This window comes from Bemisia tabaci, chromosome 5 (genome assembly GCF_918797505.1).
Source record: "Bemisia tabaci chromosome 5, PGI_BMITA_v3".
NCBI classification, from domain to species: Eukaryota; Metazoa; Arthropoda; class Insecta; order Hemiptera; family Aleyrodidae; genus Bemisia; species Bemisia tabaci.
Genome location: NC_092797.1, coordinates 11577762 through 11600309, shown reverse-complemented (window position 1 = coordinate 11600309; position 22548 = coordinate 11577762). Strand labels below are relative to the sequence as shown.

At 41.7% G+C, this 22548-nt stretch overlaps 1 protein-coding gene across 4 annotated transcripts in view; it reads left to right on the top strand.

Annotated features, from left to right (window-relative positions):
* The window catches only part of trc (Serine/threonine-protein kinase tricornered), a 330131-nt gene that overhangs the window by 146135 nt on the left and 161448 nt on the right, over positions 1 to 22548 (top strand). The gene's annotated exons all lie outside the window — the stretch shown is intronic.

The following is a 22548-nucleotide window of genomic DNA, read 5'->3' as shown; positions in this document are numbered from 1 at the left end:
TCAACTCGAATTTCCATTGAGTGATCCCCGACTATATTTTCAGCATTCCCCGTTTGAAACTCTGGTCGTCCTTCCGTCAATAATTTATTAAAATGTTCGTCAAGCTGTGAGATTGTTATCGGAGATATAATGTCCCGTTTCATGTCCCTTCTTAGGCCTTTGATCAGCTTCCAGCTCTCAGCACTCTTCCTTCCCCCCAGGTATGTGTCAATCCTTGAGCAGTTGGTCTCCCAAGACTCGTTTTTCTTCCTGGTGATTAAAAGACGAACCCTCGCCTGGGCTTTCCTATACGCGCCGCGGGTGTCTGCAGTCCTAGAAGCCAGATAGTCATGGTACTTCCTACGCTTTTCTTCAATTACCTCCTCTACCTCTTTGTCCCACCAGTAGGGTTTCTGTACATCCTTGCTCTCATTACACATACCCAGGGCTTCCTTCGCAGCTGAATGTATGCAACTTTTGATGAACTGGTACAACTCTTCTGCAGTATCGAAAGTTTCTACTCCCAGTTTCTCATCCAGCCGCTTCCTGTAGAGCACTTTCACGCTTTCATGCTGTAAGCTATCGATGTTGTAGTGCACTTGTTCGATCTTCGTTCCTTGTGGCTGGCACTTCTGATGTTGCAAGGTATTCCTCTGCAGCCCATACTTAACCGGAAATGCAATCTCCGCCTTGAGAAAATGGTGATCACTACCACAGGAGAACCCCCGGCAAACTCTTACTTGTTGAACCTTCATGGTACTCGTTTGCCTGGTGACCGCGTAGTCGATGATTGACTTCAGCCCCCGAGTTTGCTGAACCCACGTGTACTTATGGATATCTCGATGTTGGTAGAATCCGTTCAGTATTTTCAACTCGTTTTGTTCACACATATCAATGATGCGTGCACCGTTGTCATTCATCGCCTCTTCACCGAAAGGTCCAACAACTTTAGAACCATTCCTTCGTCCGGTTCTACCATTCAAATCTCCCATGATAATGACCTCCCTTGTCCTTCCAACCCTCAGAACCTCGTCGTTGAGTTGCTCAAAGAACTGATCCTTTAGATTGACGGGAGCATCATCATTCACACCATATACTCCTAACAGGGCCACCTTGTGACCATGCAGTGTAAGATGCATTCTGATGATCCGCTGGTCTACTGCTTCCCAAGTAGTTATAGACGGACGCAAACTTTTCCGGATAAGTATGGCGACTCCTTGCTGTGCGCGTTGATCTTTACTGACACCACTATAGAACAGATCATAACATCCTAAGTTTTCTGATCCTGTGCCTTTCTTTTTCGTTTCTGTTAACACGGCGACATCTACATTATACTTTTTTACCTCCGATACAACCTCTGTCAATTTATTAGAAATGCCCTGTACATTCCATGTCCCAAAAACCATTGTCCTTTTCCGTAGTTTGTGTCGCAAAATCCGTTTTTTTCCATTATCACCGAGGCTATCTTTATTAGGCTTTTTAACATTAAGTTTTTTTCCGGGTATCGGGGAGTTAGCCCGATGCCCCAACCCCCAACCTGGAGGACCAGGGTTTGATTTTGGAGTACCGTCTCCTAGACAGGCTGCTTTCACCACAGCTATGAGCCCTGTCTGCCCCTCTGATGAGTGGTTCATACGCCATGAAGCCGGTGACCATCTCCACCCCCCTTTAAGGCAGGGGCTACCAGCTGGGGTCCGCAGGCTTGCTAAACCTGTGACAGTACTGAGTACAGTCCCCCATACGGCCCAAAGTCAGAGATACAAAATGAAAAGCGGAATGTAAAAATTTTATGCACACTGGAAAAAAAAAAACACATTGTATCCTAGAGTCTAGACTCTTGAAACATTGACAAGAAGAAAATAACTCTTGATTCAATCGGGATTTTTGCTTGAATCAAAACGAAATCCGCTGAAATTAAGAGGCTTGGTTCTTGATTTAAGTACATTCTGATTGAATCAAGAGTACTTTTTCTTGTCGATGTTTTAAGAGTCCTGACTCTAGATCCTATGTGGTTTTTTTTTCCAGTACAATGTTTCTCTATGGGATAATTTCATCCCATTCACCTTAAGAGATCGTCCAATAATAAACTGGACCGTACCTCAAAATCTACACGAGTATGGGGTACATACTTGCGGCCCAGGAGGCAACATGGCCTCACCTCGTAAACCGTTCGCTCAGCAAGGCGTTTTATCCGAAATTTTGTGTTTTGAGCTGTTGCGAAAGCCGAGTTGCCCAACGACCTCTCGCCTCCGCGCGCCGAAGCGCAATGTTTTTTGTTTCTCACCGAAAACTAATGAAGACAACCCATAATAAACAACGTAACACGGGAACGCACCACTCGAGTTGGGGCAACACGTCTCGCCCGTCTTGAGAAGAAACGCATTATGCACCTTCGATCGCTGCCAAATTTCTACCGATTAATTGCAAATTTTATATTTTTTTTTAATTCTCGGTTTTCAAATTTTTCTGAAAATTTTCTCCGGAGATTAATCGAATGTTCCTAAAAATTGCAAGAAAAAATATTGCCAACTTTTGATTGTAGTAAATGTATATTTCAAGTAGAAAACCCAAAAAGGAAAACTTAAAGAAAAATTAAAATACCCCAGCATTGAAACCAGTTACGATCCTTTTTTGCCCGCGGTAGGTTAGCCTAAGGTAAGTTAACCTAACACCTGTACTGCCCACTTGTATTATCAGTAGTTTTTTATCACTTTACTCTGGTAAATTTTAACAACAATTTTAGTCCTATAATTTTATAATTTGCAGTTTATTTTGTATCCAGCCTCACCAATATAAGTGATTTTTAGAATTTAATAAAATCGTGATGCCAATTTTTTAACGTAAATTTCGTTTAAGTCTCACTCAAACACATCATATTTTCTACGCTTTTTTTAAGGCCGAACTGAACAGTCCTTGCCCTAAGGGTGTCGTCAAAAATGAATATTTTATATAAGGAAATTTGGCAACGTCTGATTGTTCATACGGTGTTTTTCCTCACTGCGGCAGCGCGATAATCAGTGCACCGACTCCATCACGCGCGTTTATTGGAGTCGGAGGGGACTTGAGCCGCACCGCGGAAATTGTTAATTCGTCGCTCCGCCAACGAAAGGACGTAACTAAAATCAGAAATGAGCCCTGTGGCATATTTAATTCAATGCTCTATAAGGCTCATACGAGAACGAACTTAGGGCGTTCAGTCGGAGTGGCAACGAATTTCGAGGGACCCCACTTTTAGCGACTGGGAGGGGTCAGCGTGACCTTTCGCAAACTCGCGGTCGGTGATTCTCTTCACGCGGTTTTCGGTTACGTAAAGATTCTCGCGCGTTCGGGTATCATTACCCTTTGACCGCTCTTTTATTAACTGTGTTGAATTCGGACGTTTTGGTAGTTTTAATTACCGACGCGCCTTGATTTATCGACTTGCGATGATATGCTGTCTGATGATGTTCCTTATTTTCTGTTTCAGGTAATTTGTATTCTTTGCCTTTGCAATCCTCGGATGCAGTTTTTTCTCCTAGGTTTTGGTAAGAAAGTACAGAATTTCGCCCAATTTCTTGTTCTAAAATTTCATGTCAAGTTTCAAAATTTTGAATTTTTTTAACCAAAAAAAAAAAGAGAGGGAAAAAATATAAGAAAAGTGATCAAACGATTGCCACTAATTTAAAATTTGTGTTGAAGGAATCATTCCAAATTTTCCGGAGTCTGTTTTATTGAAGCTGTTTCCAAACTACATTTTTCTTGAATATATTTTCCATGTATTGAAGGATCTTCTCTATCCCTACCCTGTCAAACTCCTCTAGCAGGAATAATTCTGATTACACGAGGATCATGCGCAATAAATAATTCCTCTCATGTGTATTCAGCCCTAACTCTGCAAATGTTATTTTACTCATTACGGAGTAGGACTCTCATGCACTTCCACCCCCATTACGGTCAGACATTTACATATTTACACTATTTGCAAGCACGGGTTACGATATGAAAGTGGGATTATAATGTGCCTTCCAAAATTTTAACATCTGTATTGTTGCCTCAACCGCCAATCCTCTACTCTCTTTAATAAATCCTGGCTGGATTGCCAGGGACCTGATTCCAGTCAAAGTGTAGTAGGGGTGTAACTTTAAAATTCACAGAAACCCCCTCAAATCGATCAAAATGGACTGAATTTGCGTCGACAAATTGTCAAATATTGAATGGGGACGGGAAGATATAATTCATCACCTCACACGTAATATGACACTCTTGAAGGCCGTTTCTCCATTAATCCTACAATAAACAAGATACAAAACTGACGGATATCTGACAAAATGTGAGGATGAGCGGCATGAATGAAGATTGTAAAACTGCGTTCTTTTGTACATATTGTGAATCCACCACGGTTTTACCATCATCTGTTTTTTGTTTACTTCAATTATTATTGCCGAGCAGCTGCGCAGTTGGTGCACCACGACCGGGGCCATATCTCCGGATAAATCGTCGTTCCGGTGACATACGGATATGACTACTCCTCAAGATGAGCCCTATTGCCCATGCGATTGCATTATTCCAAGGGTTCGCTCGGGTACGGAGTTACGTTTCCGTAGCACACGAATTGACACCCTTTGACGATTTTCCGTAGCGAAGTGTCAACTGCAGTCGCAGTTTGATCGCAGGACTCGTCGCCAGAGGTGACTTTTGGTTTTTGTTGCGGGTGTCGCACAATGTAGTGAGTCACAAAAAGTTGGACAAACTAAGAACTTTCAAAAGTCGCGTTGAACGGAAAACGGAGAAGCTAAAAAAAGCCTTCATGGGTTTCATCGTGAATTTTGGGGAAACCATCGAGAAATCGGGGAATTTTAAAATATCTGGAAGGTCGAGTAAAATTCAGAGAATTTCGTCGGAGGTCAGGGAATCTTTCTTTTTGTAGATTAGACTGCTTTTAGGTGCACTTGTTACCCAGGAAGATAATTAATTTAAGCTTAAATATCTTAAAATTAAATTAAATATAAAGATTCACTGAAATAGTACATGTCTCCAGTCTTTATGAAAGGTTTGTCTTTTCAAAAATCCTTTCCCAAAAGAAAAGAGGGCAGGGTTAGGGTCAAATTCGGGAGTTTCGCTAAAATTAGTCAGAAAAAAGTGAGGGATTTTTTATTTTTCAGGTCACTTTCCATTCTAAACAAGGTGACAACTGCTTAAAAGGTCAGGGACTTTAGCCCAACCGTGAAAATTGTGTGAAAAGTCCGTAGATTTCACCCCGAAACCTTTGAATTCTTTCGTCAGGCTAAAATTTTCGATTTTTTTTCTTCAATATGAAGAGACTTCTCGCGCTGAAAATTTTTGTGGAAAACATTTTCATCAAAAAATCACGCTTGCAACAACATAATGTAACGAAATAAACATCCAAATTTGCAGTCATAGTCAAAAATTGCATGTCCGACCTCTTCCAACGAATCATCCCACTGTGTGTCGGACGTAATGGAGCCCTTCATTGAACAGCGAAGATAGGAAAAACGTAACTTCTTCGGGAATTCCGCGGAGTTACGCGATTTTTGTTTTGCACGCCGTAAAGAATTGAGTCAAGGAATCAACAGGATATTCGCGCGTGTGCCGCTACGTGTCGTCGTGGCCTAATGGATCAAGGACGCGGTTGTTTTTCTGCTTTTATTCGATCGTCCGCTCTCACTGTAATCACTCCGGGACACGCAGTAATCCCTGCGCAGCTCTTGTGAATCATCTCGGAATGTGACGCAATCCACCGAAAAATACACTGAAAAAATTGTTTTTGCAATTAAACGAGGTTTGTTGGTCATGCAACAAGCGCATCGTCAAATCACTCTTGCTTTTTATTTTTCTTCATTTTTTAAATAAAAATCAACCTTTTACTTTTTGTGCGTACCGTATGCAAAACCTATATTTTTCATTTAATATGACGCATACTTGTGGTTTTGAAAAAAAATAAAAGTTGTTTCGAATTTTAAGGGGGAAATGAAGGGGGAAAACACGCATTATCTCAAAAACACTTTTTTTCGGTCCGGGTTTTGTCATTTTGGGGTAGGGGGCCATATTGGACGAAAATTTCAAATGAAGGGGCGTGTGGGTAAAAAGTCTATGAACGTCACATGTAATAACAAAAAGGCATCTTGTACGGTGTTTTGTATGTTCGTCAGGGCAATAATGTAAGTGTTTGTGCAAGTGTTGCATCTCGAAGAAACCCTACAAATAAGTTATGAAAAAACCCTAAAGAAAGGGAAAAAGAATTGTAAACTCCCTACCCGTTCAAATGAACCATACAAAAAGTCCTTAAATGAAACCGCGAAACCCATCTAGAAAACTTTGGGAAAAGCCTACGAAAGACCAAATAGGAATCTGAGTAAAAATTCCCCGCCAAAAACTTTGCATCATTATGACATCTCATCCAGATGCTTTACCAAGCGAATTTCCATGGATACCACACTTAATTTCCGTTTCCTTAGGCGGTTACGATTCATTGAGAACTAACCCGAAATAGAATTAATTCTTTTTCCAGTTTACATAAGCAATACTCATTTAAAAAACCCGCGTGACTCGGAAATGTACATGTGTCATTTCGTCACCACCTCCCATTCTTTCTCTGTGCTCCTACAGAAGAGGAACTTTGTCTCTTTGTCGGTACAGCGCTCTTGGTTGTGTGTCAACTCAACATTGTGCGCCTTTTGTGTTCGTAAGATCCGATGGTGAACTTGAACTTACTTCCTTGAATCCGGTCGTAGATTGTTGACAGAGCGCGGACCGCCAATTACCTCCCACGCTCTCAATTCACCCATTCATCGTTTACTTACTCTTATCAAACGTATTTAAGTGAGTCAGCCTTTCAGCTTTGTTTGTCGCGACTGTTTTGCCACTTGTCCTTCGGTAGTAATTTTTTCTCGCATTGCGGCCCACGATAGGATTGGAAGTCTAAGTCTGAAGTGTGCGTTGAAGCCCTGTGGTGTTTGTTACAATGTTGCAGTTGTTGCATATCCTGAAGAACCAGAGAAATGAAATAAAAATGCTGATCGCGTCAAAAGGACGGTGAATAGACATCGAACGAGTAGGATATCTACCGGGCTGAGAATTTGAGCATGTTCCCTAAACCTAAAACCTCAGAGAAATTTTCAAGTTTTATTTACTCAAGCTTAATTCTGTGCAGTTCTAAGCGTTTTCATGACTATCATATTAATCATTTCGGAAAAAGGTAGTTCCCCCATCTATGTTCTCACTGGGCAATTCAAGGGTGACTGAACTGTTTAGATTTTTTAGCTACAAACCTTTTTTTTGTAGGTAAATTTTTTTCCGGTATACACATTGTCTGGAAACTCTTGTTAGATTGGTTGGAGAATACCTCGAAAAGACAGCTGTGTATTTTATCACCATATGTAGAATTGTATTATGTAAAAGACTTCCTAAAAATACAGCGAAAAGAAAACACACGTTATCGAGGAGACAAAGTTAAGATCGCCTTCATCTAGCAGTGTAGGCAACCAGCTTTCTCTTGCGTCAAAATAGTAGTATTCAGATACATGGCTACATAATGATCTTGAGCTGGAGTCGGAGTTTGGATACCACTAAACTAACTCGTAGGAGCGTATTTTGCCTATCCTGTGAGATGAAGGCGTTTCTGTTTTCGCCTGCACGGCGCCGGCGCGTTATCAGCCGAAAATAGTGTTAAATCTAACATTACAGCTATGATCCTTTTGAAGTTTGGATGCAAGGTCAAGCGTTCTTCCTTAACTGTGGGAGGGGTAAAAGTTTGGGGATGGGAGTAACCAAATCTTACGTCAAAAAATTACAAAAAATTCACCGGATTAAATGAATGAAAGTTAACAAATCCTCAAATGTGTCAGGGTAATCAGGAAAATGTCAGGGAATTTCATGTTCTAAATTCTGGGACAACCCTGATAACGTCCTCTCCGCTGGGAAACGACAATTTATTCATATTTTTAAATTTTTTATACCATTCGTCTCTCTTAAACCCGGAACATCTGCCTTAAGACGTTCTGATGCCGGCGAGACCTCGTCTGGGCATCGAACTCGTCTCGCGTGAACTTTTAAAGTCGCGAGGCTGTACAATGGCCCGGTCATCGTGCGATAAGCTGCGGAATCGTTAATTTCCAATAAATCACTTTTATTGACGGCCCGATACCGAGGAGGCCCGTGACACAGCCGCCATTATTTCATAACAGACGTCTGGCCGACCGAGCGTTGCATTGTCTGAGGTTCTCACGACGGACGACCGACAACCACTTTGTCGTGCTAAAGAAGAACGTAAATACCTTCTGACGTTGCCAACTTTCCTCACTTAAAATACGAATTTTCAGGAAACCTACGGATTTTCTCCTGCAGTTTTTTCAAAAAACTTCTAGTCGTAATTGAATCTGAAGTCTCCGAAAATTTCGGGGAGAAATATATTCATAAATTTCCTTCCGGAGAAATGTTTAATCGGCACAAATTTCGCAACATCCAAATATGTATATGGGGTTTCCTTTCAGCACGGTGGAGGTGGTTCAGCTGTCGACTCCGTCCGCGGTAACTTCGAAATGTTCACGCCGATTTCTTTCGACGTTTCAGAGGCTGCAAATCTGTGTCCTGAAAATTGAAAAAGGAACGCGGTCGTATTGACCGAGCGGTCGGTATTGTCTCTGGTGGCATGGTACATACCTTGTCACTGGAGACAATATATTATTGGGATTCCGTTCTCCCGAGTCGAACAATATAGTCGGGTGAGGCAACCGTTTAGTTCTCACCATAATTTTAAGTTTAATGATCAACAACTTTTTTAGCGTTATGTCATTGCAGGGTTGCAAGGGGAAGAAAAGTGGGAAAAAAGCAGGGAATCATAAAATTTCAGGTTGTCAGCATCAGGAAAAACCGGAAAATATCAGGAATTTTTCTCACGCGAATCTCCTCAGCGGAGAAGTCTTACCGCTTTTTGCCTACCGTGCCAGGAGTCGTCGTGGCGTCTTTGTTTCCGATAATTTCTCAAAAAAAAATCAGGAGAATATCGGGAATTTTCGAAATGGAAAAATCAGGAAAATTTAAGAATTTTTCAAAATTAAAAAATACTGGACACCCTGAATTTGGAAAGTGCGGAGAATAGTCAGAGAATGCTGACCATGATCGAAAGCTTTTTCGATTCGGATTTTGTTTCATTTGAAGCAGATGGATTCGTTGTCTGGCTAGTGGCTGTGGCTGTGGGTACATGGATTTTTTCTCAAGAACGCAGTCAGGGAAATTTCCCGGTTAAATGAAGGAAAGGAAGGGGAGCTGAGACAATCTTAACGTAAGAAACGTTAACAAGTACTCTTTGAGCCCGGGAAAAATATCTTGTTTTCCATGAGAGAACCTGCCAGAAAGTAAGAGAATAAACTCTGAGCTTTCACCAAAAAGTTCCCTCCAAAAATCTGGGAGCGAGACAATCAAGAATTCCAGGTACCATCAATTTTAGGAACGGTCGAAAATAATTACATATAGATCCCTCCTTTTTTTCCTGCAGGATTTAGGATCGAATGCTTTGGCCTGCAAGTTGCTTTTCTCGGGACAGTTACTTATTTACCCTTATGGGGATTTGGGTAACCTGACCTTTCTCTCCCAATCACCGAATCAGGCAAAAATAAGTAGATAGCTTTTATTTTTGGAGGATCGAAGTACTTCGGATCGAGTTTTTCGATCACTCTTCCTTGGATGGTCTTTTTTCTATAGTAAGGAGCTTTGCGCAACCCGAGCTTTCTTACCCCTCCCCCTCCCCTCCCCTTCAACGGCCTAGAGCTTTCCGCTGACCGGGAACTGGCTCGGACTGTCGGACCGCACAATTCCCAGAACGGGTTAATTTGTGAGGCATAAGGCTCGTTCGCTCGCCCCACTTCCAACCGATAAAACCGCTCAACTCGTAACGTTAATGAGGCGCAGATACGCGCTTTTATTTCCCAACCGGTCGCTCTCAACTCGCGTGGTTCGTCGCGGAGCATTGTACTGCCTATCTAAGGTAAACCCGCTTAACTCAAGTGGGAACCCGGCGAAGATAAGCGGTTTTTGCTGAGTGTGCCCGTAGCGGTGGAGTCCACTTCCTCCGTCCACTTTAACGGTACACATCTGCTATTACTGATCTGAATGGATTGTTCTTGCCTGCCCCGGCTCATTCACTCCGCTACACAGTGCGGCACTCCGTGGACAAAAATCGAAAAAGTCATCAAACATTTTTTTTTGAAAACGCACAATTTTTCTTGATATTCATGGTGAGGAACGTTTTTCTGACAAGGAATGATAGTTTATTTGTGATTTTCATTCGTAGATCACCATGGATAAGCGGGAAAAGTTGAAGGAAAAATCTCGGGAATGAACTTCCCCATTGAAAACATATGGGGAAAAGACAAAAAACTTAAAATGACTTTTCTCGAGAAATACTCAAAATACTCCTAGATGTTAACATTTTCTTATTCCTTATGTATCCTACTTTGATCGTGCCAAAGGGTTTTCCTATGTTGCTGCTAATATCTTTGTTATAAGAAGTTAAAGTTTGGGTATTTGACGTTGATTTTACATTGCTAACATAGGGCTGATTCGAGGTTGCCAACTTTAGATGGACTTTTCTCGAGAAATACGCAAAATACTCCTGGACGTTAACATTTTCTTATTCCTTAGGTATCATACTTTGACCGTGCCAAAGGATTTTCCTATGTTGCTGCTAATAATTTTTTTATAAGAACTTTAAATTTGAGTAATAAGTGCATGCGTGGATTTTACATGGGTAGCATAGGGCTTATTCGAGGTTGCCAACTTTAGATGGACTTTTCTCGAGAAATACGCAAAATACTCCTGGACGTTAACATTTTCTTATTCCTTAGGTATCATACTTTGACCGTGCCAAAGGATTTTCCTATGTTGCTGCTAATAATTTTTTTATAAGAACTTTAAATTTGAGTAATAAGTGCATACGTGGATTTTACATGGGTAGCATAGGGCTTATTCGAGGTTGCCAACTTCAAATGGACTTTTCTCGAGAAATACGCAAAATATCCTGAGATATTAGCATTTTCTTATTCCTTATATGTCCTAGAATGACTGTGCCAAAGGATTTTCCTATGTTGCTGCTACTTTCTTTGTTATTTGAAGTTAAGTGTTATGTTTTCAACCTAAAATGCATCAATTTTTGAAGGCGGCAACATAGTATGGGTTTTCCCATGCGGGAATTCCCAAATCCCACTGGACAGCGTTCATGGTAAACAAAACAAAACATATCTTGTGTTTTGTTCGTCTCGCTTATCAATAGATACAATCGTATTTAGCCAATTTAGCTCAAATCATGTGCATGTACCGAAGTAAATTCGCTCAGATTTAGCGAGAAAATTGTGATCCATTTCGTTCAGTTAACCGGAAGTGAAACATAGAATAGCTAGCTCTAGAAATGTGTGTCTTGGGTGCAAATAAGTACCTACTTGGAGATTCGTGGATTTCGTTGTTCATTCTTAACCATGGTAACAAATATTTACACCTTCTTATTCAAATGTATAAAGCTTCCAGACAAAGTGCGGATTTCTACCTTTACCCGGCAGAATGTATGATTTTCAATGTTCTCACTCTCAGTGAATTGAATGACCTGATATCTCAGGCCCCAAACGTTTTCCTCCCATAATTGAATGAAGTAAGGTTTCTCTATTGTTCAGGTAAAGTCTGCCTTTACAATTTATCTCCTTTCAGTAAGTGGAATTTCTTGATTAGTGAGTATTGACTGTTACGCTGAGGTCAGATAGTGCGGAACGTTAACAGTATAACCTCTAATTCTCATGAAAGCAAGATCCATTGCTCAATTCAATAGTAGCTGTAAAATTATTTAAACAAATGGCATGATCACATATTGTGCTTCAGCTTTGTTTAAAAATTTAGCAGTGCTAATTCATCTATACCTACTTATCGTCACATTGAATACTGTGCGCGTTAATCAAGTCATGTTCGGTGCTTACCATCCTATACAGTTCTTAATCGTTCCTTAGTTTTTGAATCTCATAAAAGGCTGTGCTCCTGCTCGTTTTCAATCATTATGAGAATGAGTGAAATACTCCTGAATGTGGTGTGTGACTAAATACTTACTCTTGAGTATTTTTCCTTCTGGTTTGTCCTCAGGACTCTTGCGTGGTGAGTTTCATTTTCTTTCTACTCAATAGAAAATTTATTTCCTCCTTTATATTTGAGCAAATCAGGGCCTGCATTTTGTTTCATTCAGGACCCTTAATTAGGAAGTTAGGTGTTTTAGTTTCCAATTTCTGCATTCTTAAAATTACCATTATTTCCTGCATATTCGTATCATGATGCCAACCATTATCAGTCTAGTCACGAATATATTCTCCTTGATGATTTGAGAGGGATTCTGTCATAATATGTCATGCCAAGATTTGACCCGTATTAAGTTAAAACTCATTTGCGCTGCAGCACCAATCCTATGATGTCATAATTTCTCATGTAGAATCAGCATTGCCCAAAGCGCAGAATGCTTAAGCGCATACGCAGAGGTTAAGAAAGTGCCTCCGCGATGCTACATCACTAATTAATGGATTTAATTACCTACTCCTGCCACTGACTATACTTTGGCGTCAAATTAAGGGAAATATATTTCAGGCTGTTATTTCAGGCTGCATTCATTTGGCCAAAAACAACCGTTTTGGGAGATGGCATGTGTGCAGGTCACTTGGTTTGCAGTGTTCTTCATACAAGTCAGTGATGATTAGTGTGCTTTTGATTCATTTTAATGAATCATGCAGGTATGTGTATTTAGAAATCTGTAGAGGAACCAACTGTGACTTTGCTCATTCTATGATAAAGATCAAGATGGTATCTTTGGGGCATGGAATTATTATCCCTAAAAAAATACAAAATAAATATTTAGTTATTTTTCACCCAACTTCAGTTTTCCTCATGAAGAATGAACAAATTGAAATCTTGTGGCTCATAATACTTACCTTATCCGTTTTATTCCAATTTTTCGTTACTTAATGAGGAGATTTTTTTTTTTTTTTTTTTTTTTTTTTTTTTTTTTTTTTTTTTTTTTTTTTTTTTTTTTTTTTTTTATACTACCATAGGTACTGCTTTTAAAGCCATAACTTAAGTCCCAGAGAATTTTAGGTTGTAGAATTGGATTCCACGGGAAAAATTACATGGGAATTGACACCTCAAAGACCTGCATCCGTACAATTCAAATTTTGCATTATTGAGAGGATCATTTTGAGGTTTTTTGGCATCCATCTTGTATTTGAAGCCAAAATTTCAGTCCTAGAGAATTTTAGTTCGCAGAATTGGGTTCTATGGGAGAAATTACATACGAATTGATACCTGAAGGACCTGCGTCCGTAGAATTCAAATTTTGCATTATTAAGAGGATCACTTTTAGCTTAGGTACTTGGCAGCCATCTTACTTTGGAGCCAAAATTTCAGTGTTAGAGAATTTTTGGCTTCAGAATCGGATTTTACGGGAGAATTTACAAAAGAATTAATACCTAAAAGACCTACATCCGAACAATTCAAAATTTGTATTATTGAGAGGATTATTTTGAGGTTTTTTGGCAGCCATCTTGTTTTTGAAGCCAAAATTTCAGTTCTAGGGAATTTTAGGTTGTAGAATTGGATTCTACGGGAAAAATTACATAGGAATTGACACCTCAAAGACCTGCATCCGTACAATTCAAATTTTGCATTATTGAGAGGATAATTTTGAGGGTTTTTCGGCAGCCATCTTGTTTTTGAGGCCAAAATTCCAATCATAGAGAATTTTTGGCTTCAGAATCGGATTCTATGGCAAAAATTACTTCAGAATCAGCATTTTCTTGGGCCAATAATCCTTTTTTCATCGTTGTAACGATTTTTGTCCACATCGTCCATAAGCATGCCGCACTGTGCGCTAGTCTGCTGTACTTAATAAGAAACGCGTATCTACAATAGACCTCTGTCGGACTTAAGCGGTTCTTCTTACGCAGGGCGGTGGCCCTTCCCGACCCGCTAGTCCACCGTGCGTAATAAAAACGACGTATATATATTAGCTTTTTGTTGGACTTGTGCGGTTTTTCCTTCGGAGGGCGGTGGTATCGTGCCTTTGATGGCGAGACCGGGTCGGTTCCGGCTTTTCGACTGGTAAGTTAGTCGCTTCGACGTGACTGGAAAAAATGGCGCGGAAATGGGTCACTAGGGTGCGGGACTCGGTAACAATTGGTCAGTTGCGGTGGTCGTAGACTGGTGTTTTGATTGTTGGAGCAAAAAATAATTATAGTTGTTGGAACGTCTAATGTCTACTATTGACATCTAAGGAGCGAAAGGACCTGTACACTTAAAAAAAGGAAAGAAAAAAAGTTGATCGTAATAACCGAACGGTCGGTGTTCCATATAGATCGAAGTTTTTGGTTTGCTAGACAGAACGTTTGGTTTGCATAACTACAGATTCAATTTGTAAGGGTTGCTACAGAATTTAGAAAATAAAATTGACGTTTCCCTGACATGTTTTGGTAAAATCCCCTGACAATTAAAGAGGTTTCAGATGGTTAAGAAGACGTAATTTGAAATAGTTTTTAGGCAAAGTTCTTCGTTCGAAACATCAAACCCACCATGAAAAGCAAATTAAGGTAACTGAACAGTTTTTCTCTAACATTTCCAGGTATTCCTTGACTTTTAAAATGCTCTAACTTTTCCCGATTTTCTCTGATTGTGGCAAGCCTGAGACTTACGGTAACATTTACCCCGCGTATTACCCCAGCCTCAGGTGACCATTGCCTGAGACCATCAAACTCAGATCACCTGGCCGGGAATCGAACACGGGACCTCTTGGTCTTAGGGCCAGCGCTACAGCCACTACACCACAGGAGGCCGAGTAACTAAGTGCGATCTCCTCCAAAAATTGAAAAACTCCCTGACATTTCTAGGTTTTCATCGACGTTTGCCTCCTGGGTTAATACGGAAGAGTCCATTCAGGGTTTTCTTGAGATTTCCCACTAATTTATGTACTGAAATCAAAAACACTTTTCGACCTGGCAGTGCAGTGCCTGCAACGGACAAGAATGAATTAATGGAAAAGGTTGAGTCGGCTGCTATTAAAACAGCAGTTCATCAAATCGTCGCGGTCGCGGTCGCGGTCGCGTCGCTGCGGTTCATTGAAGCGACGAGGATTTCCGGATTATTTTCGAATTTCGACACAAATTCTCCAAAAACGAAACCGGCGATTCTCAACGATTCTGCTACCGGGAATGCAAATCTGTTTCCAGAGTAGTTCCCACAGTTAGTGTCGATTAATTCCGAGCTGTCACGCAGGCGCAGAGGAAGCAATTAGTCCAATGGCGAGGCGTGTACGATCAAGTATCGATATTTCCCCATTTGAAGCGATGGTGAAGAATCGATTTTTAAGGTGTTCGTTGAGATCCTCCTATTCATCGATCCTTTACTATAGGTTTAAATGGCAGACCAATCGATTCATCGCAAAGTACGCCACGCCACGGAATTATTCGTGCAGATTCGCCGACCTCAGTTCGACGGTCGGTCAATTCAATTACGGCTCCGAAAACTCACGTTCCACTTCGAGAAGAGTAATCGTTCGGGTTGAATTGGGCATCGATTAGGAGCTGTCGGTGAAAAGTTCCGCGGCTCTTTTGACCATTCGCCATCGGGGAAAAATCGAGTCATTTGCAAGCTCCGGTGGTAATGTTGTAAAGGAAGGTTCTCAACTACAGTTTCGGGGTCGCCACAAATCGTACTTTCCTGGATGGATGAGCGTAATTCCACTCCACAATTGCAAAATGGACCAAAAGATTAGTATTTTTCATTGGAGTATGACAATACAATTTCCGTAGAGAATTTTGCAGGTAATCAGAAGAGATTTCGTAAATTGGATAAACAAATCGGAAATATAGATTGTTCAATGGAATAATGACAATTACAGGTCTATCCCAATAAATGTTTTAGATAGTTCAATTTTTTACCAGTGGAGAGTGGAAAAGATATAAAGGATCTGAGACTTAGCAGCTTTCTCCATCGCGGAAAACAGATGAATGATAAGACGAAAGAAAAATTTAGCAACGAGGAAACTTTCAGTGACTTTTATCCGCGGTTTTCCGGAGATTTATTGGTTAAATTTTTCCCGCTAACATTACCCTGTTTTCTTGGACCCATATCCTTGGTTCCCGTGGCACTTTTGGGTCAAATTATTTCCTGACTTCCTCAGGTTTCATTCAGAATTTTTATTGCGGGCAATTATGAGAGCTACACCGGAGAAAAATTTTGGATCTCGAGCACCTAAAGTTCTGTGTTATCGATATTGAACGGACTATTCGATTCGACAAAGCAAACTGTCCATCCATCAAAGCGAACTTTCAGGTGATGTGATAGGACTTTCTGACTGAACCGAAATGGAAAAACGCTGGTCCGCTACACACATTATTATTATCAACATCTCCAAGATTCAACTGATACAATACGTATGATCATCTTGTATAAATGCAGCAGCACAAGTTTCGCCTCTCCAGAAGCAGTTTGTTTTTTTTTGTTTTGTTTTTTTTGTTTTTTTTGTTTTTTTGTCTAGGAATTGCCACAGTTAGTTGGTTTTTTTTTATTATCATTATTATTTGGAAAAGTCAGGGAAACTTCATATTTCAGTTCATTCTTAACTCTTAACCACACCCTTAGTTCATGCCATCAAGCTTTCCGAACTGAACCTTAGAAACAGCTCGGTTGTATGATCCGAAGCTACGGTTCCAAGAACAAAGTAAAATTAACCGAATAGTACGGCCGATCCAAAACTCCTTACTTACAGCTGAGCTCATATGACCGAACTTTTGCCGCAGGGTAGAATTGCTCTGCGGATAATTACCGTGATTTTCTCCGAACGGTTTCTCCTCTTTAAGCTATCCACTCGTTGAGATCTCGGTCTTTGAAACAGAACAATCCACCGAATTTAATTCTAAGCTAGAGGCTCTTCCGCCGCGCCGAGCCGCTGTGAATTTTCGGCAGGACTCGTTTTGAGCACCGCGCCATCAGGCCTCGTTTCTCGCCGCGCATTAGCGAAACGAGCCCGCTCCGCACATTGGATCGAGTCGATCAGAGAGGAAATTTTTAACCAAAACTCCAAATTTTGATGTTTAATTTGTCAAATTTGGAATATCAAGGGGTGCTTCTGAAAGAAAATTTTACAAGAAAACCAATGGTACCACTTTCAGAACCTCAAAGTTTTGTATAAACGGAGTTAACAATAAAAACACACTAAAATACAAAGAGGCAAATGGGTATACAAGGCTAGAAGAGACATAAAACAACCAGGACGTTTCGGGCCAATTACATGCCCATTCTCAACTGGAGCAGAAGCTAAAAAATGTAAAAATTAAAACGAGAAAATGAGCATGCAACTGACCGAGGTAGGAATCAGTGCAAACTGAAAAACAGAGCAAATATGGACAGAGGGGCACTATCACCTCCTTAATAATAGGCCAACCTCTACACCCACCAAGGAGTATTTGTTCTTCTCTACCACAGAAAAACTGATGATAGGATGTGCTCAATCCGTCTATGTCAGAAAAAACGTATATGTATAAACGGAGTTATGAACGTTTAAAGTCTCCAAATTCTGTCCGACCCCTCCAATTGACTCAATCCCCTGTGCGTCGTGGCAGCGAAGGGGTGCAATTTACGGTGCATCACAAATAACCCCATTTAACCTCCCATTAAACTCGAGGCTTCTTTAGGCTCACGCCCCTGCGAAGCGTTTAAAGTTGCTTAAGTCGACGTTTATTAATTGAGCTTTGGAAGCTGCGAAGGCGGCGTCGCGAGTCGCGCGGCCTTGCGCGCGGTCCTGCGCGCGATGAGCCGGACGCGGGGAGCAGGAGCCGAATCTGCGTTGCGTAGGGATCCGCGTAACCGCCTCGAACTAGATTCCCAATGTGCCCTCTGTTGACCCATCTTTTCACTTTCGAACTCAGCCTCCCGTTCGCCGTATGTAGAGTCCCTTTATACTGAGAGTCAAGACAACGTGAATCCATTTCCGATTGGCTCCCGCATTTTAGGCCTTCATAGTGTCACAAACGGGAATAAAGATTACATTTTCACCGATTTCAAAGATTATAATCTGGAATGGACCAGGGAATTACGGGTTCGACGAGGAACAAACGGAATGAGAGGAGGAACTGAGAAAGGAATTTGAGAATGGGCCGATCAAAGATTACAAAAAACGTTCAATTTCTGTAATATTTATTCCCGTTTGTGACTCCATGAGGGGATGTTGTCTCGACTCTCAGTTTAAAGGGACTCTAGCCGTATGAGATCAAATAGCTTTTCACTTTTGAGGCCTGAATCCGTTGTTACCCAGAAGAAAGAATGTTAACTACATTTCAACAGTGCCGCAAGCACGGATGCAGTTTGTGCTCAAGATAAAGTACAGGATGCAGTTTGCGCTCAAGATAAGCACAAAGTACAGGATGCAGTTTGTGCTCCAGATAAGCACAAAGTGCAGTGTGCTAAAACATATATTTCATACTTACTTTGACCCGACCGAAAAAAAATTAACTCAAATTAACCATAAACACGGGCATTTTTAACTGTGTGTGTAGCTCATCCTCAGCCGTCGCTCGCAGGTTACCCAGCCTGGACCATAGCAACAAGCAGAGAAGGCGTTCATTTTTTTTCGGTCGGGTCAAAGTAGGTATGAAATGTATGTTTTAGCACACTGCATTTTGTGCTTATCTTGAGCACAAACTGCATCCTGCAATTTGCGCTTATCTTGAGCACAAAGTGCAGAGATGCATTTGGAAACATCTTAATTCGTAATAGGACGCGTGTGCTTTAAGTGCTGCAGTCTGTACTCAAGATTAGCACAAAGTGCAGGATGCAGTTTGTGCTCAAGATAAGCACTAACAGCAGTGTGCTAAAGCATATATTTCTTACCTACTTTGACCCAACCGAAAAAAATTAATGCCCTCTCTGCTTGTCGCGATGGTTCAGGCTGGGTAACCTGCAAGCGACGGCTAAGGAGAAGCTACAAACATATAAAAGTGTCCGTGTTTATTGTTACTTTGAGTTAGTTTTTTTTCGGTCGGGTCAAAGTAGGTATAAAATGTATGTTTTAGCACACTGCTCTTTATGCTCAGGATGAGCACAAAGTGCAGAGATGCAGTTGGAAACATTTTGTTTCATAATAGCAGGCGTGTGGCGTGTGCTTAAATTGAGAAACTCTGCTCGTAATGAGTACGGATGCAGTTTGTGCTCGAGACCAGCACAAAGTGTAGGATGCAGTTTGTGCTCAAGATAAGCACTAAGTTCAGAGTGCTAAAACATGCATTTCATACCTACTTTGACCCGACCGAAAAAAATTAACTCAAAGTAACCACAAACACGGACATTTCTAACTGTGTGTAGCTCGTCCTCAGCCGTCGCTCGCAGGTTACCCAGCCTGGACCATAGCGACAAGCGGAGAGGGCATCGTAGGGGGAGCCGATGGGAGGGTTGACGAGATGATGAGTCGAAGACAAAGTGCGCATTGTTAATGAAAACCACTCGATGGAGACGGGGAGGTGGGGCAAAGCTTGTAGCCGAAGGGAAAGGGTTGTTGTCGGCGCCGCGCCGCTCCTCTTATCGGGGGACCAAGGACCGACCAGACGTGTCCACACGTGGATGTGGATGCCCACCCTCGGGACCCGAGCCCGCGCCATCGCGGTGCGTGTGGTCCCCACTCGATGCCTCCCCGGGAACTCGGGATAAGGGCAGTCTCTGGGCCAGGAGCATCTGCCCCGGAGAGCTTTACACGCATTATGCAACCGATTCAGATCGATATGCTTCGATCGGGTCCTGGCGTGTCGCCGTGGTGAATGGGGTTCTTGCGTGCTGCGAGGATTATTATTCTAGCGTAGAAGTATGTAAAATAGAGAATTTGCACGGAATAATTGTATTGCTGCATTTGAGAGAGCTGTATTTTTCATTATTTTCTTCCAATCTGGGAAATGTAGGAAAATAGATTTAAAAGTGAGAAAGTCTGCCGCTTTGTGACGTCATCATGCGTCATTTTCCGTTTAACCACATGAAATTTAGTAGGTTAGATAATTTTGTCACATTCTATAATAGTTAGTACTCTTAGAAACCAAGGTCATTCTCACGCTCAATTTACTTTGTAGTTTCTCCTTAAAAATTAAATTCACAAAATTTCAGGCACTTGCAATTTCTTCATTGTGCGGAAACACGATGCCACTGGTTTTCTCTAAAATCATGGAATAGGTGCAGGTACCCCCATAATGAATTCCTAAGCGATAAACTGGATAGATGGTGTATTAATCCCCACATGTTACGAGATGGAAGGAATTAAGTCTCCTCTGTCCAGAGACAATATATTATAGAGATCCTGCACTACTATCTTCCCTATGGTGTAAAATGTACTTTCGAAAGTCAACGCTTAGAATAATTGTCTGATGATGACTGATGATCAAAAAGTTGAGTAATTTTATTTGTTTACCAATCTTACCCTAATTTGCACACGCTTGCCTAGCAAAATGTTCACTCCGACTTTCATCAGTCATCATTAGGCGAATTTCATTAGATTTTTACTCAAGAAGTCGCTCATCAGTCACCATTCGGCGAAAAATAGCGTTAACCTCCGAATTCAACTTTTGCCTCACTCGACCACATTATTTAGATTGTCATTACGGGGTTTCTAAGATATATTGTCTCCGCCTTCGCCTCATCAAGGAGAACGGTTTCGGCGGCCCCGAAAAATCTAGGCGCCGAAACTCAAATGCCCGGAGTTTTCATCCGGACAAGGTCTTGCGGGACCGCTACAACGCAACGCCACGGGGGAACGAATCTCCGCTCCTCGGACTTTAAGACGTAACCGTATTTTCGTATGAGCCCTGGAAACCGCAGTATCCTAGGGACGGTAGGGCTCATCTCGGATTGCAGTTATGGTCTTATCGTAGGGAAGCGACGAAATGAGCCTCGTGGTTCCGTTGCTCGTCGCGGCCACCCCGAGGCGCGGGAAGTGGGAAATTCGTTTTCACCGGAAATGGAGTGTAAACGAGTCGACGATCCTTCTCAAGCTCCGGATACCCCCCCCCCTCGCCCCCCCCTCGCCCCCCCTCGCCCCTCCCCTCGCCCTCCCCCTCGCCCCCACCCCCTTAGAGTCTAAGAAGCCACGATCTTGATCTGCCGCCGAGGAAAAATCGGGGGGAAAATGGCGCCGTACAGTGGAACGTGTCAATGAGAGAGGTCGGACAAGATTTTTTTTCACGAAGACTGCAAATTTTGATGTTCAATTCGTCTTATTTTGACTTTCTATGGGGTGCTTATGGAAGAAAATGGAGATGTTGCATGTGTGATGAATTTGCGATTTGACTGTTGATTCTCATGTAAAAGTTCGCGAGAAACACGATGATGCCGCTGGTTTTCTCTGAAATCAACCACCAAGCTCAAAAAAAGCTCTCAAGTTGAGGTCAAAATGGAGGGGATATCCTACGCTATCCTGATAGTCCACCTCTACATCAAGACAAACTCTCCATGCAAAGATTGAGAGCAAATACATTGACAGGGCTGCCACTTTATTTAGGGACTCTAAAACTGAAAACACGGCAACCGTGCTATTGTATTTGCTCCCTATCTTTGCATGGAGAGTTTGTCTTGATGTAGAGGTAGACTCTCAGGATAGCGTGGGATATCCCCTCCATTTTGGCTTCAACTTGAGTGCCTTTTTGAGCTTGGGTGTTGATTTCAGAGAGAAACAGTGGCGCCATCGTGTTTCTCGCGAACTTTTACACCAGAATCGACAGTCAAACGGCAAATTCTTCACACATGCAATATCTCCATTTCACGAGGACACCCATGGAACCACTGTTAGAACCTCAAAGTTTTGTATGGACGGAGTTATAAGTTTTTAAAGTTTCAAATGTTGTCCGACTTCCCCCATTGATTTGATCCGCTGTGCGCCGTAAGCGGTGAGATTCCCCGGGCGATAAGATTAAAGTGATCCGCGGCTCCGTGGAGTTTTCCTCGGCGTTTCGCCACCATTTCAGTGGATTGGCTCGTTTCCCTCACGAAAGGACGTAACAACGTTTCGATGTTGCCAAATTTCCACTTGTAAATTGCACATTTACCGGGAAAATCTTACGTATTTCTGACTGGAAATTTCACTGATTTTTCCGCGGATTTCGTGGAAAAATCAGACAATTTTGGATTTAAATTGGACAGATACATTTTTGTGAAATGAATGAGTGTTGGGGTCAATTTGGCAACCTCGGAGTGGAGTTACGCCCCTTCGTACGGGGGATGACGTATTGGTACGTTCGAAATATCATAAACAGTCCCGAAAAAGCCTCCAATCGAAAGGATTATCACTAGGGGCTGGCCATTCATAAATTGAGTTACGCACTGTTTTCTGGTTTTTTCGTCCCGATTTTAGTGAAAGTGCTTTGACGAAATTATTTTTTTTGTTCTGTTTTATATTTTTATCCACCATTTCATTTAGAGTTTTCGGGAGTGACCGGCGCCAACTGTATTCCTGTTTGGCTCAGAAACGAAGTAGAAATGGGGTCCAGTCTATCCTTTTCCTCGTTCTACGCAACCATTCCATATTACAAT